Source organism: Artibeus jamaicensis, unplaced genomic scaffold, assembly GCF_021234435.1.
Source record: "Artibeus jamaicensis isolate MK-2021 breed Jamaican fruit bat unplaced genomic scaffold, CSHL_Jam_final scaffold_537, whole genome shotgun sequence".
In the NCBI taxonomy this organism is placed as follows: Eukaryota; Metazoa; Chordata; class Mammalia; order Chiroptera; family Phyllostomidae; genus Artibeus; species Artibeus jamaicensis.
Genome location: NW_026522047.1, coordinates 25,998,674 through 26,011,286, shown reverse-complemented (window position 1 = coordinate 26,011,286; position 12,613 = coordinate 25,998,674). Strand labels below are relative to the sequence as shown.

Below are 12,613 nucleotides of genomic sequence, written 5' to 3'. Positions count from 1 at the left end.
TGCACTGACTGATGATGAAAATCTAGCCAAGTGTGGGTAAGGAAAATCGTGAAACTGTGCTCTGTCCTATGGACTGAGGCTGGAGCTTTTTTATACTCCACTGCTTTTGAGTATTGCCTGGCATATGAAAGAGTTCCCCCCAGTTTTTCTAGCCTTCCTATTCATTCTGGGTAACTGCATAACTGTTCCACGGGCTTTCATGTTCTCCCACAGACAGAGGCAGTAGTTCATATTGCTTAGAGATGGGCCTCATGGTGCGTGTTTTTTAGAAGGGTAAGCAGGGGGATCAGAAAATGGGTTATGAATTCAGCCAGGTCTGGGTTCATTTCCTGCAAATGCCACGTAACAGCTCCATAATTTCTGGCACATCACTTAACCTTTCCTCAATTAGAAGAAGAATAGTAACATCTCTCTCTAACGCTTGTAATAAAGATCACACAAAACACACACACTCATACATGTATACACACATATAGTCAGAGACAAGACAACAGACAGTACACGCTCAGAAAGAACCAAAGTTAAAAATAATGATTTATATATAATATGCTTTTTATTCAAATAATTCACTATAGATTTTCAAACCAGTATGTGCTTGTTACTGTGGTGCATTCACAACGTGTGACTGTTTCTTTCAGTACAGCAGTATATTTCAGAATTTCTTTGTTATATCAATGACGGATTTGTGAGTTTAATTCCTAAAGATTCTCAAATGCTTTTAAGCTATGTTAACCCTTTTTGAAACACTTGTGCGTTAAAAGTTCACCTGCAACTAAACATGGGTGACCTGTTGAAACAGGTCTAAGGATGGAGCTGAGCATGGGAGTCACTAGAGTGCCCCGCCCATCTTTAGCCCCCTGAGAAAGGGAACACAATGTCAGTGTATGCACAGCTGAATTTAACTTTGACCACGTAATGGATTCTCTATTCTTACACATTGTATTCAAATGTCATTGATTAAGCTGATATTTCCTGCTTTACAGCAGGCAAAAAAGGCAAAACATTTGTCTGCTTTAATTGATCCATATAAATAGATACTGTTGATCACAAGAATTAAACCCTGCACATGAGCACAGTCCAGCTGGAGGGATTACAAAACTACCTAATGGCTTTAGCCATCTCTCCTATCAACCTAATGAGAAAGCAAATACTGCCTTTCTACTTAGAAAGCAACAGAGCTCTCAGTCATTCTCCATCTGCTATTGGTTAGAGCATGGAAAATGACCTTTCCTGGGTGGGAGGGGAAACAGTGTATTTGATCTTACCTTACTACGCTCTTCCTAAAGATCCATAACGCTATTGTGGTTATTTTGGGATTCAGTGATACCAAGATTTGGTTAGGTATTTTAATAACATCGTTTGTGGCTTTTATCCCCATCTATTTTTGTAATGAGATGAAGATGGAAGAGAAAGTTGGGGGGAAAGCTGTCATCATTTTCTACCTCATATTTAATTCTGTTTTAATATTTCATGCTAATTAAATCATGTATGAGACCAAGAGAACAACTCTACCTTTTTCCTCAATGCTGGCTCTGGCATAAGACTAGCTGGGTCTTGATTTGATCATGGTTATAGAGCATAAGCTGGGTATGCTATTTTAATGTGTGCCCTAGAAAAACTCATGGTCTGGCTGGTGACCTTGCTCAAACCCTGTTCATGTACATCAAGCCGTGCCCATGTACAGGAAAGAAGTGATGCATTCCCTCACCCATAAATGTTTTAGATACCTGTTTTCCTCATTTATTCCACTTTTGCCCAATGAAGTAGCCTAGTTAAAACATAGTTTCTCATAAATTCTTCTCCCCTGTAAGTTCCTGATGGAACTCTGGTACAGCCTGGGGTGTTTCTCATGAGGGAGGTACTTTGCCACGCTTTCAACAGCATGGAAAAATTCCTTCAGATATCCAGAGTTTTGATAGCCTTAAAATGACGAGTATTTTACTGTTGGGAAGAAAGCATGATAGAAAGTCTGAGTAGATTTCTTTCCCTGGTATATGTGCATTAAGCATATTTTGACACAGGGGATTTAAACTTGTAGGGCTTTGACAATTCCCTGAACTTATTTCATTTTCTGTCTGGAACAGGCTTCAAAACGTCCCACTCTCAGCTTCTCACAACACATATGTTACTTATTTTTGAACTAGTAATTCATGACAGGACTAGTCACTGAATATTTTGTCATTTCGTGTCTGTGATGATACTTCAGTCTAGTGGGCCGCTTATAATTTTATGTTCTCTGTTGTAGAATATTGAAGACATTTCCTGTACTTAACCAGGGTTTCAGGAACTTGTTAAGACTAAAGAGATATTTTATTTTTATTTTTTTAATCCTGACTAAAGATCAAATAGCATGAATTTTGGGCTCCAAAGTGGTTAAGGTCACTGTGACAAGATAGAAATATCAGCAGAATGTATGTCTTCAAGGGAGCTCAGAATCACAGATTTCAAGAACAGATATATTTAACATCAGCATAATAGACCTGTCAAAGTAGCACGTGGGACTTTAATAACTCAAAGATGATTCAATATTTTGGTACTGTCTTCTTTTTGTTCCAAAACAGAAAATTGAAAAAAAAAAACCCACAAAACCTGTCCCTCTCCCAAATAAGCTATTCTCCTTAGTGTTATTTCACATTCTTTTATTCCATCATCCATTCAACAAATTGTTTTTGACTGTAAACTATGTGATGGACATCATCATAAGTCCAAAAAACAGCGAACAGAAAGACATATGAAAATCCCCATGTGAAACTTACATTTCAGTGAAGGAGTAGCAAAGAAATAAACAAGTTAAGCATAGAGTATGTCAGATGATGATAAGTTATCTAATAATAAATAAGATTGGAAAGAGAAATAGTAAGTGTCAGAGGTGGGTATAGAAAACTGTCTCCCTGTATAAAGATGCATGAGCATTCGATTTACAGAGATATGACATGACCTGGAAATCCAAGATTATCATACTGACACTCATACAAGGTATAATATACATGAAATTGATTTTGATGGTCTCAAGGCAGGTCATGCTGATGAGACTATAGGTGAGGGGGTGTAAGAGAACAGAGGAACCTGCTAGTTCTTTGCCCTTTTCTTTCTTTTTCCTTAATGGACACAGGAGAGAAAGGCAACTGTGAATTCATGGACAGACACCTCATTCACATGTTCAGGTTATCTGATCTATTTCTTATCCAAACCATTTTTCTCAGACTAATTATGACCATGTCAAAGTCTCAACAATCTTAGTGAAATCACAACTCAGGAATCCTCTGTTTCAAAGCAAGCAGATCACATTTGTAAAGTTGAGAAGAGGCAGATACATTCACTTTTCTACATGGCAAATGTGTAGATTTCACCAAAGCCTGAGATTCATAAAATAAAAATATTCCTTTGATAGGAAGACCCATCTCCAGGTATTGGCTTTAAGCTTCCTGTTCATACTCAGAATGGGTTAACTCCTCTACTGCTTAGTCTGAACACCTTCTTGTGCGCTTTCTCTTCATTTCTCCTGTTCCTTCCTCTCTCCTGCTTTCTTTCCCCTCTCTTTGTAAGAAAAATATGCCAAGAATTGTGCTGGGGCTGGAAATAAATTAGTAAATAAGAATGACATCATCTCTGCCTCCATGCAGATAATGTGCTAGAGAGGATGAGGGGGAACGTGTAATCAAAATATTAAATGAACAAGATAATTAGTTGTCAACAGTGCTCAAAAAAGGACAAGAAACAAGGACAGGGTAAATAATTAGTATTATATTTGTTTAATCATATGTAACTGATGCCATCCTAAAATAGGCATATTAAAAGGAAAGGATGAAATGAAAACAATTAAAATGAACAGATTAGCAAGCACTAGAAATAATACAAGGCTAACATTACTTCTTTTGGAAGACCAGCTGAAGAGAGGACCTTATTACGCCTCTGGTGAGAAAAAAAGTAGTTTATTTTTAAGGCCTTCCATGTGGCTCACAGGGCACGTTCAGAGAACATGCATGCCAAAATTTCAACTCCACCTTCACATTCTAAAGGCAATATGCTACATATAATATGTTTATACTTTAAAAATAATTTTAATCTTTCAGTTGTATGTTTCATATTATGAATAGCATTTTAAAAATAGTTGAGACTAGTAATGTTAGCATAAAGTTAGTTATTTATTAACAAAGGAAGAGGTCAAATAGAATCAAACATTAAAACTGATTAAGTAAGAACTGGCACCTTTGCATTCACCCCAGGTCTTGGGGGTGGAGTAGAGCCAATGAGGGGGGAAATTCCTCTGCTGGGGCACATGTGCAGTGGAAGCCAAGACTTTGCAGAGGGAAGCCCTTCTACTAAGCGAATATGCAGTAGAAGCCAGATGGAGAGGCAGAACAATGAGGCATGCACAGTAGGAACTAAAATATCCATCTTAAAGAGGAGCAGACTAGCTCAGGAAAATGTGGGGAAAGGATTGAATAAGCTAAGGTCAAGAAACCCAGAAGATCCAGAAAGAAGTCGGGATAGGGTGAGTCACCAACATAGTCCTGGGAAGACCCAGAGAATTTGAAAGAAAGCCCACTTCTCCCAAGCCCAAGGAAATATAATCAAAGCTTAACAAAGGCAGGAGTTTCTAGCTCTTTGTAGCATTTGTGTGACATCCACACTGGCCCATGTGCAGTGCTGAAAGTGGGCCTGAGGGAAACAGAGACGAACAGAGACTAAAACAGACTACTGAAGCTTCAGATACTGGTGCCAGGCTGATGGTACAGAATTTCTGGCCCTGGCCCTTCTCTCTTGGGCTAGTTAGGCCCAAGGGCAGGCTTGTGGCTCGGAGGGCTGGACTTTGTCCACAGCAAGACACGGCTAAGCTGCCTGATTGTGTATGAGGCAGTGTGGCAGCCTCTCAGAGACGTCTGTGTCCTCAACACCCTTCCACAAAATCTTGCCACTATTTCTGCAATCCTCCTACACTTGCATGTCCCTAAAATTCACTTCCTATGACTTAGCAATAACCTATTTCCAGACCAGTCTACTTCTGGCATCGGTTACATTTCCAGATATAATTGAAAGTGCTGGTTTTTAATTGTAGCCCCGAGTTGCACCCAGATAAACAATTACCTTTCTGTGAGTGCTGATTGTTGCTGTTGTTATTACTCTGAAATCTTTCGCACTTCAAAGGAAATTCCCAGCACTACTAGGACCTATGCACTGGCTTTGCCTTCCCAAGTCAAACACCTTGTTTCTCTGGCCTTATTCTGAATGCCTGGTAGGTTTACAGACTTTTAAAATGTTAAATAGAATTAATTACTATAGCATTTTCTGGAAGTTCTCGCTTATCATTCTTCTCTATCCATAAAAGTGCATACTTATTTGTACTTAATTTGTTCCCACTAAAATAGCTTTTTTATGTATGAAACAAAACCTTTTTTATCAATCTCAGAGTGTTAAATAAATATGCTGACTAGACATAAGAACCTCTTTAAAAATCTATAAAAATGTAATAGGCTTTATAAACTCAAAATAAAGATTAAGCACCATTCCATATGTACATTCCCCATGTAACATTTTAAATAATTTTAAAAGCAAATTGTTATGTACAAAGGTTGCCAAAACACCTTTGCCATGCTTATACTGTAGGCTTAAAAATATGTAGTCTTAATTATTCTTTCTTTTTATTAAATTCTGTAAATGTATTTACATATGGTAGTCATTGAGTAAATGGTTTTTTAAGTCAAATATATATAACGTAATAATCTAAATCCTGTGAACAAGTAGTTCTTTTTATTATTTTAATAAGAAGTTGGCATGTATGCACATTAGGGAAATATTTCATTCTAATATGCATTCCTAATGCGAATCAGCTAATTAAGATGACAAAATCTAAATGAAGAAAAAGCTAAATCAATATACTCAATACAGATGCTTATTTAAACTAGGAATCATGATTGAATAACTTTGCTTACTTAAGTTCTACACGTGTTATTTTAGGAAACTGGAAGAGACCTAAGGAGTAGATTTTCTAAGCTGTTAGTGTCATTCCCTGCCCAGAACCCTGTATTTCCTGCTTTTAAATGAATTAAGAGGCCCTTAGACCAAGGCCACTCTAATGCAGAAGTACCTATGTGAGCAAACCAAAATCTGAGCCTCCCAATGCCTCAGGGTTACTAAATCCAAACCTAATGGCAACCAATCACAAACAGCCATTTGGTGTAAACTACAGCCAATTGATAATTTCCTTAGTTTGTGTTTGCCTTTTTTTCCATAAAAGTTTTTCCCCAACTCACCTCTTTGGAGTGCTTTTAGCCACTTTGAAAGATTTTCAATTTGGTTTCCCATTTTGAAAGATTTTTTTGTTGTTGTTCAAATAAACTCTTAACAATTTAATATGCCTCAGTTTACCTTTTAGTAATGTCAGAAAACTCAAAGGAGCCAACTTGTGTGTCCTTTCATCTTATCCTGAGGCTCAAATATGTTGGACCACAGTTCAAGAAATAGTTGCTCATTCTCCTCTAAAAACAATCTGGACACATTTCTTTGTGCTTCATACCCTGCTAACCTCTGAGACCCTATGAAATCCAAGTCTGCTCCTATGGCTGTACGCATTTCCCGATCTGACCCAAGGTCTATTCCTTTCCAACTCAGACCCATCAAAGTGCCCTCTGAGAATATTGCTCTTTGATCAGGAAATTCTTTTTTGCTTTCTATTTCTTATAAAAAAACATGTTCTTCACCATATTGACTTTAAAAAAATTCTGGCTGTCTCTTAAGAAAACCATTTTTCCAATAATTTTAACAATTGGAGGATAATTTTCTCAGACTCATTCTATCCCAGTGCAAAGAAGATGATAAATAACTATATGCATTCCTTGATTATTTCCTCTTTGCAAACCAGTCTTGATAGATAGATAGATAGATAGATAGATAGATAGATAGATAGATAGACAGATAGACAGAATCTATTCTTTGAATTTCAGCTACATGATTCTCTCCTGTTCTCACCCCATAATTCATGAATGGATAAAGCTCCTGATTCATGATATTTCTGCCCACTTTTATTTACTCTTTCAATATTCCCAGTGACTGCAATATCCATGTGAATAAATGATGCAGAAGAGTTCTCTGCTCCCTTTCATAATGAACAATCTGACTTTTTCTCTCCCAATGACCTTTTCCTACAAGCCAGCCTCCCAGGAGGATCTTGTTCATAGCTTAGATTATATCATCCTGAAATCTCCATTTCAGGCCTATTTTAGGAATATCGTATGTTCTTAAGACCACAAATGCTCTATTATGGAGCTGAGTGCCTTCCCACACTAGTCATATATACAACACTTAGGGAGATACCAGGAGGCCCTAGTCCAGTTTGTGACCAGGCTTCAAAGAAAGAAAATTCTTTAAATGTCTGTGGAGACTTTTGCAGTGAGCTATTATTCCATGAGACATGCATTGAAAAATTCAACCAATTTAGAATATATTGCTATAAGAACAATTTCCACTGAAGCCAGTGTTATTAAAGCTCAGATTTCACAGTAGACCAAAAGAAAGTGCTAAATTCTTACTGTTGGAGAATACAATTCTTACTGTTGGAGAGGGCACAGAGAGATCCAGATAGCATAAATGAACCTCAGATACTTATCTAGATATAGAGAGTGGAAGTAATGTAGAACACCATATAAGCGATTTTTCACACCTTATCACAATAGCCCTCAGGAAAAGCCAGGACATTTGGTTTTGTCTTTAACACACAGAGTTGGTTACTGGCAGAGACAATTCAGTTCAACATCTTCACTTTGAATGGGATCCATGCAATATGGCGCAGATTCAAGAAAAGATATGGGGCTCCCTAGAACTAAACAAAATGTCCATCTACCGATTTTCAGTTAAGAGAGTATAGGCATTTAAAAACAAAAATGCACTAAAGACCTTTAAAATGTGATTGAAATCTCATCTTTGTCACATAGTCATTAAGAGACTTATATGAAAGTGGAGACAAAAATAATCTGTTTGTTTCTATAAAAAAACAAATTTGATATTCCACTCCACCCTACCAGCCAACTCTATATCCAGGGAGACAAAAATTGTCAGCCACGGGATGAAAGTGGGCCTGGTACATACTTGAGGAATGTGAGAGAGATGGGATTTTACTGTGTTCTAAAGGTATATAAAATAGGTCAGAAGACAGAGGCTGGGGAATTCCACTGATCTCTAGGACTGAAGATATGATTCTCCCTTAGGGAAGAATGTGACAGATACTGGTTTCAGATTTTCTATAACTTACCATTAGTTTTTTAATAAAGGTAAATGTTGGCAATTGTGAAATGTGAGATAGATGATGTAATTCCTAAGTTATGCAAATTGAGGAGCAAAATATAAATGAGAACATTACTGTTTTAAGTAATAAGGAATTTGGATTCCCAGATCAAATGGAGGGATTGAAGTTGAGAGATAAACTTGGAGATGCATCCCCGGTATAGGAAATGCAAGGCACACTGTGGACCAAGCTGTATAAGGGCTTCTTTGAAACTGTTTTAATTTGTGATTCATGGAATATGTGATATAAAACCCAACCTCTGTCCCCTTATACATCTTTGATGAAGTCCACATTACTTTTTGCAAAGAATATTTGCATATGCATGCTGTGTTTGTAACTCAGAGAGAACTAAACAGGTGAAAACTGACAATAAATATTACTACATCAAACAGATATTATCTTTTAGTATAATGGTAGTATCATTACTATTACTATTACTATTACTACTAATGTTAACTCTGTTACTATAATATTTTTATTTCTTGTAACAATTTTGTGAGAAAGAAAAATTGCATTAAAGTATGTATTTTACATATTGATATATAGAGATATTTTAGTATATCTCTATAAAATAAATATATATTGAAATTCTTTTTTATGTTCACTTCAATTTAACATTATATGTGTAAAATCACAGACACTATATATTCTGGGAAAAATGTCCAACATCACAGGTTGCAGAACAACAATATTTACCTTTTTCTAGGATATAATTTGGGATTTAACTACACTCACGCTAGCTTTATAAGATAAGTAGGTGGGTACTTCAAATAAAATGAGCAAAATAACATGTTATTATTTATTTTTTCTAATTTCTTGGAATAATCAAAACCATTACTCCTCTTTTGCAAGACAATTTTTTTCATTATAAAACTTGGTATCAAAACTTTTTTCATGTTTAATAATGTATATATAGATTTTGGGTCATAATGACTGCTACCTAATGATATTTGGTTTGGTCTCACTTACTATCCTACTCTAAGCATTAAAAAGGTACAAAGGCTGAGCATAATAAAAATACTGAGCAATTACTCATCTGTTAATCCTGGCACAGGGACCTTCTTTATTTTCAATGTCATCGTAGCTTGCTCACAAACGTTAGATTTGAACATATAATTGTGGTGAGATGTGAGACCATGCATTCTACGTGCTAGCCATGTTTCTAGGAATCTTACATATTCTAAATAGTATAAAGATCCCTACATCAAATTTATGCATGAGGTACTATTATCATTGCCAATCTATAGAAAAACAAACTGAGACATTGAGTTTAAGTAACTTGCCAAAAGTCACACAGGTAAGTACTAAAGCTGCGATATGAACCCAAGTTTTATAATCAAAATTCTTAAGCATTTGGCTATGACCACAAAAAAAGACAACACTTTTGAAAAAGATCCAAGGACTTCGTCAATTTAAAGCCACTCAGTTTTTAGCCATTTCAACACTCTCTTTTGATATATTCCATCTTAACCTTTGTTGATTTCTCTTCAGTTATTGCCTGCTTAAACTCTTCCAAATCCTCAATTGTCAATGGCAAATCTAACAGTGTTCAAACATGAATTTTATCAACTTCCTAAAACAGGAGGCTTTTGAAAGTTCAAAATTTTACTTTGGGATAAACTTGCATTTTATTGTTGGATATTTCCAACACAAAAAAACCAGTCTCCGACTGGAGGACTAAAAGCACAGTTTCGGCAGTCACATGAAGCTGGTGTGGTGAAGAGGTGGATGGACTGCATCTGTTTCTATAACGATCAGTATACATTAGCAAATATTTTTGTGCTATGACAAGTTGTTAACCCTGACACTAAAGATTCTACTACTCCCTTTACCTACTGCTTTTTATTCTGTCTTTTTCCTCTCAACGAGACAGCCCTCTAGGTTCTAAGTTTCTTGAAAACCTGCAGGAGCAACACTAGCATCTATATTCATTATGTCACATAAGAATAGAATGTGTGCAGTCAGTTTTCATGTCGCACTTATAAAGCCTCGAAGCCAAATCATGTTCTTTAATTTTTATTTGTCATTGGCAGTATCTTAGGTTACATGTTACATTTTCTGCTGATAAAAGGTTGTAAGTTATTAACAGCCACTATTAAGATCCTTTTCTTCTTTATTCTAAGTTAAATTAGTTGCAAATTTCATATTAAATTATGATATATGTTTCCAAGTTTATGAGTAAAGTGCATATATATTATTGGTTATAACACGACATATAGATTCTCAAAAAGCACTTGTAACTTAAAAATACGCGTCGGAAACAACAACTGTGCTATGAATAGCTAGAAATTTATTTTATCTCCTCCAGGGTGCCAGTTATAATCTGCTGCTCTTTTCATGGTTGATTGCTGACAGATGAGATACTAACATTTCCACTGCACATTGGGGAAGGAAAGAGCGGAGCAAAAACAGAAGGAAGTCAGTAAACACTACCTCCCCAGATCTTTCCTTGCATGCACCTCATGGGTGGCCAAGATATCAATGGATTTCTGAAGATAATTACTGCTCTCACATCATAACTTTCAGATGAACTCAAAGGATGGTTTTCAGACATAAAGCAAGTTCCAATCAAAGGTAAAAAACTAAACTAAACTTCATAGCAGATGAGCTTTTTTTACTAGTTGAATCATGTCCTTCCAAAGGTATTCTGAAGTCTTAACCCCCAGGACCTCATAATGGGACTTTTTTTGACATAGGATTGTTAAAGATGGAACTAGGTAACTTAAGATGAAGTCATGCTGGAATAGAGTACACATTTTCCAGTATTGCTATTGTCCTTTTTCCATCCTCACCTAAGGACATTTTTTTCATTGCTTAGAGAGAGAGAGAGAGAGAGAGAAAGAGAGACAGAGAGAGGAGAAACATCAATCGGTTGCCTCTCTATGCATCCAGATTGGAGACCAAACCTGCAACCTAGTACATGCCATGACCAGAAATCAAACCTATGACTTCTTGTTCTACTGGTCTACATTCCAACTGAGCCAGTCTGGCCAGGGCTGAGTGGTGTCCTTGTTAGAAGAGGCACGATGATGGAAAGACAGATGCACAGAGAAGGCAATGTGCTTACGGAAGCAGAGACTGCTGATGTATCTATAAACCAAGGGATGCCTAGTGCTCCCAGAAGCTGAAAGAAACAAGGAAAACTTCTCCCCTTAAGGCTTCAGAGGGAGCATGGGCCTGCCAATACCTTGATTTTGGACTTTAAGAAACTGAGAGAGAGGTTGCTTTAGCCACGCAGTTTGCCATATTTTGTTATGGCCACCGTAGGAAACGAACACAAACGTGAATGTGGCACAAACTGCAAACAGGTAGAGGCAAAGGGCTGCCACTGCCATTTGAGAATGATTAGCAATTCCCCCTTTGCATTTAGCTGTGGGTATTATAATAGTACCTAGATTTGGTCAGATCATGTTTTTTACCCATGTTTTGCAGTGGTGGAAATGTTAATAAGAACTGAAAATACTGTAAAAATAAAAAATAAGAAGTAAAAAAAGAAGCACAATATATTCAAATATGTCAGACACACACAAATCAAGGTGGTGTCTTAAGTATAAATCCATTTTAATGTAGTCATTTCTTATTATTACTATAAAAATAAAATTCCAAAGTTTCATTCCTGAAAAATAAATCATCAGGTATATGACAACCCAGATACCTTAATTATATTTTTCTATTTTTATCCTAGAATTCCAGAATTCAGTTGCTAAAATCCTAGTGCTTGGGACTTAGTAGCTACTCAATAAATGTAAGCTGAATTTAAAAGATAATGAAAATGATATAGATTTTAATTAACTGGAATGGCAAGAACCATAGTCAATTTGCTCACAAGGTCATGTTAATATGAAGTCTCCAAATTAAGTGACACTGTTCTAAAACTTGGAAATACTTGCACGATAAGGCCGATATTCTGTAATGTCAGATTTTTTTAAATAAGCCATAAAATAAACCATAAAAGATGAATGGTATAATGTTATGGAAATAGACTATTGATTTTTTTGAAAACTAAATTAACTGCCATACACAGCAGCAAACTATACCTCAAGATACAACATAAGGATAACTCAGCAAAATTCTTTAGTGCTATCATCATTTTCCTAGTCACTCTAGACTGGCTTTTTTTTCTCTAATAAAAACCTGAAACTTGCATGTATTTCTGGAGAAACCATGTGTCCCTTATTTTATATTTCCAGTACTATCCAGACTTAGTTTAGATTCTTCGATCTGGGTCTCACACTTACTTCACCTGGTCCATTTGTCTTAGTGACATACACATAAAAGTATTTCTATTTTTCCAAATGGCCCACATAAACAACTTTTGTTTGTTAATATGTT

General features: G+C 36.2%; 1 protein-coding gene across 4 annotated transcripts in view; it reads right to left on the bottom strand.

Annotated features, from left to right (window-relative positions):
- Window positions 1-12,613, bottom strand: part of FSTL5 (follistatin like 5) — a 542,536-nt gene that overhangs the window by 244,383 nt on the left and 285,540 nt on the right. The gene's annotated exons all lie outside the window — the stretch shown is intronic.